Raw genomic sequence first — 4,412 nt, 5'->3', positions numbered from 1 at the left:
TGTTTAGTCATGCTGGCCACATGACCACGGAGAAGTCTTCGGACAGCGCTGGCTCTTCGGCTTGGAAACGGAGATGAGCACCGCAACCCTAGCGTCGGATTCGACTGGCTTTCGAGCAAGGGAAAACCTTTACCCTTTACCATTTCTACATTCTACATTTTAAAAATCATGCCTGTACTGGCAGCCGGACGGAATTGCTTGGGAGAAGCTTCGTTGCTTCTTGGCTCAGGCTATCCATGCATTAAATGGGGGGGGGGGGTCAGTGGCTTGGTGGTCTCCAACCGACTGCTGTTCAGGCCCTGCATTGAGGAAGTTTCAGATCTGGATGCCGGAGGCCCCCAACCAAATAGGAAATCCACCGCCCTGTTTTTCACCCCTAGTCTCTAGTTCCCTATGAAGAAAGGTTAAAGCGCTTGTGGCTCTTTAGCTTGGAGAAACGACGGCTGAGGGGGTGACATGATCGAGGTTTACAAGATTGTGCATGGGATAGAGCAGGCGGAGAAAGAGGTACTTTTCTCCCTTTCTCACAGTACAAGAATTCGTGGACACTCCATGAAATTGCTGAGCAGTCGGGTTAGAATGGATAAAAGGAAGTCCTCCTTCACCCAAAGAGTGATTAACACATGGAATTCACTGCCCCAGGAGGTGGTGGCAGCTACAAGCATGGGTGGCTTTGGGTAGTGAAGGATGGGGTATAAATCCAATCTCCTCCTCCTCCTCCTCCTCCTCCTCCTCCTCCTCCTCCTTCTTCTGTGTTTGTGACCCACAGCCCACCTATCTGAAGGACCACTTCTCCCAGTAGATACCTGCGTGTCATGCTTCCCAACCTCCAGGGGCAGCCTGGAGAGATCCCACTATTACAACTGGGGTCCAGGCGGCAGAGGTCAGTTCCTCTGGTGGGAAACCCGGCTTTGAAAAGTGGACTCTGTGCCATTATACCTCACTGAGACCCCTCCCCTACTCAAACCCCGTCCTCCCTGGGCTCTACCTACCCCCCCCCAATCTCCAGGTATTTCCCAGCCCAGAGCTGGCAAGGCTAGGCAGGGCCTCGGGAAACGAAGCCAGGATGTGCCGTTCTCTGAGAAAAAGCAGATGGCGAAAGAAAGGCAGGGCTCCCGTGGCAGAGCGGAGAGCCAGAGCCACTCAACCCTCCCTCCCAGCTCCCCTGTTGGCACCGTGAAATGAAGGCATTAAGAGGCCTCGGGGACGGGAGACCAGCCGCTCGGTCCCAGATGCCCCGGCTAATTGAGCCGTTTTGTTTCAGGGCGTCTGAAAAGAGCAGCAGCGAATTGGCTTTGAGAGGCGTGGAGAGGACGGGGGGGGGGAGGCCCAGGAGAGCGGAGAGGCGGGCGGAAGGGCAGCGGGAGGCACCTGGCGGGCCAGCGCCAAGGAATGGCCGCCACACTAATCCCCGGCCTGAGCTTCGAGGCTCCCCCACACAGGCCCCCCACACACCCACACACACACTGGGGATGTGGGGCTCAGGGAAGGCTGCCATCCTCCAGGTGGGGCCTGGAGACCTGTTGGGTGTTAGAAGTTAAAACACTTCTTCAGTATTTACTGGGTTGGTGATGTTTGTTAAGGCACTTGTTTGTTTGTAACCAATCTGTTTAGAGAGTTAGAAAGCCCGGGAACTTCAGATCGAGTCTGTTGTTCTGATTGGAGACCAAAGTGCCAAGTATTAGCATTTTATGGCTTCTCTTCCCATCTTGTGGTTCTTTGTTCTGAGCAAGGAGAAGAAGCCGCTCTTCTGCCATGTTCTGTCTCGCTGTAAGGATGTAGGCATATTAGCTCTTTGTTATTTTACATCCCGTCTACCTTTTCCCCATGCTAGGTTGTAGTAAACTTTTATTCTTTTAAACACACCATGGACTCTGCCTCTTTAATACTCTGCTGATTTACTTTAAAATTAAGAATACCCTAACAAGACCTCCCCGGATTGTAGCCGATCTCCAGTCCAGACCACAGAGTTCAGTTCCTAATAGGGCTGTTTTTGTAGCAAGAACTCCTTTGCATATTAGGCGACACGCCCCCTAATGTAGCCAATCGTCCAAGAGCTTACAGAGCTCTTCTTACAGGGGCTACTGTAAGCTCTTGGGGGATTGGCTAACATTAGGGGGAGTGTTGCCTAATATGCAAAGGAGTTCCTGCTACAAAAAGACCCCTGATTGATGATGATGATGATGATGATGATGATTATGATGATGATGATGATGATGATGATGATGATGATGATGATGATGATGATGATGATGATGATGATGATGATGATTCAGGGCACTTTTTGTAGCAAGAACTCCTTTACATATTAGGCGACACGCCCCCTAATGTAGCCAACCCTCCAAGAGCTTGCAGAGCTCTTCTTACAGGGGCGACTTGTTTTTTCCTGGTACTATGTAAGGATGTTGAATTTATATTATCTCATGATATGTTTTGTTGTTCAGTTCCAGAAAAATTTATGCCTGAAGAAGATTTCTTCGAAACACGCAGGTTATGCCCAGGAGGTGTCTTGCTAGGCCTGCTTGCTAGCTGAATCACCTCATGGGAAAATACATCTACTAGGCTTGCTGGCTAAGCTGACTCATCACAGTGAGAAATACAAGCTGCCTGCTAGCTTTACCTGCTGGATCATCACTTGGGGAATGTACAATAGGTTGCTGCATTGTTCGGTACAAATAACTGTACATTGGTATTTATCTTCCATCAGGAAGAAGGCAGTTGGTCTCTTCAGTTTGGTGTCGTGGTTAAGTGCGCGGACTCTAATCTGGGAGAACCGGGTTTGATTCCCCAGTCCTCCACTTGCACCTGGCTGGATGACCTTGGGCAAGCCGTAGCTCTGATAAGAGCTGTTCTTGAAAAGAGCAGTTTCTATCAGAGCTCTCTCAGCCCCACCTGCCTCTCAGGGTGTCTGTTGTGGGGAGGGGAAGGGAAAGGAGTTTGTAAGCCGCTCTGAGACTCCTTTGGGTAGTGAAGGGCGGGGTATAAATCCAATCTCGTCTTCTTCTTCATGTTATATAACTTAGTTTGAAATGTGATGTTGTAGTTGGAAAGTATTTACAATACACTAGAGTTGATGTTGTGTATAAAAAGCAAATATTTTTAGCTATAAGTACATGTGAATATTGTGTTTATTATTTCAACACAGTGTTTTCTGTGTTTACCTGCCTGGAGGTTGGCAACCGTAGGCACGTAACACCCTTCGCCTCAGTTGCAGCAGACCCAAAATGTGCACAGGACCAATTGAATTGACGTATGCAAATGAGTCACGCACACACAAATACACACCCCAGGAATTCAAAGCGAGCGACCTTATTAGGATTCGCCTTTCTCCCCGGCTATGTCATCGGTCCAAAAAAGAGAATGTCAGACCCTTCAAACCTGTGGCCTGTCTCCACATCTCGGGCATTAGCTCATGCTCTCCAGTGGATCCTCCGCTGCGTTTATCCACCTATCAGCTCCTCTGGCAATCAGGGCCTTCCGGGGAGCTCCCGCCTGCCTGTCATCCGACGGATTCCAGGGCCTTGACTGCCTCAGTTGATGGGCGAAGACTTCTCAGCGGCGGGAGGTGTCTCCGGAAGAGCCTCGCTGGTGCTGACACTTTATCTGGCATCTGCATTTGCAGCGTGACGGCGGTGGGGAGAGAGCGGGGAGACGGGCTCCGTGCGGGAAACTGAGACCAGGGGAGACTTTCCCCACTGGACTGCGGAGCCCGCCTGGCGCCGGGGACATCCTGAGAGGTCGACGCATTGCCGGCTGCAGCGACTGCTAATATTAGTTCTGGAAGAAGAATAGAGTCGGCTTGGCCTCCACCTCTCCCGTGGCACCTCTGAGACCGACAACGTTTCATTCTGGGTCTAAGCGTCATCGGATGAAGTGTGCATGCGCAGGGAAGGTTAGGCCCAGAAATAAACTTTGTTGGTCTTCAAGGGGCCACTGGACTCAGAGTGCGTTCTGTCGCTTCGGACCAACATGGCCACCCCCACCTGAATCTGCGTAAATCGGAAAAATTCAGGAGGGCTGAGTTCATAAGGTCTTGGAAGCTAAGCAGGGTCAGAACTGTTCTCTTAAGGACAGTCCTCGAGAGAGCTCTCTCAGCCCCACCGACCTCACAGGGTGTCTGTTGTGGGGATGGGAAGGGAAATGAGATTGTAAGCCGCTCGGAGACGCCTTCTGGGACTGAAGGGCGAGGTGTAAACCCGAACTCTTCCTCTTCTCCTCTTCTTCTTCTCCATATTCTCCTCCTCCTCCTCCTCCTCCTCCTCCTCCTCTTCTTCTTCTGCCCAGAGGTCATTTCAGGGGGATCGCGGGGGATCGCAGTTCCCCCGGGTGAAGTACGGGGGGCGGGGCACATGACGAAGCACATGACGGGGCACATCCCCTGCTTCCTGCCGCCCCACTTCCGGCCCTCATTC

This window comes from Gekko japonicus, unplaced genomic scaffold, assembly GCF_001447785.1.
Source record: "Gekko japonicus isolate JY-2015 unplaced genomic scaffold, Gekko_japonicus_V1.1 scaffold1451, whole genome shotgun sequence".
In the NCBI taxonomy this organism is placed as follows: domain Eukaryota; kingdom Metazoa; phylum Chordata; class Lepidosauria; order Squamata; family Gekkonidae; genus Gekko; species Gekko japonicus.
The sequence above is the reverse complement of the archived record's forward strand: the minus strand, read 5'-3'. Positions refer to the sequence as shown.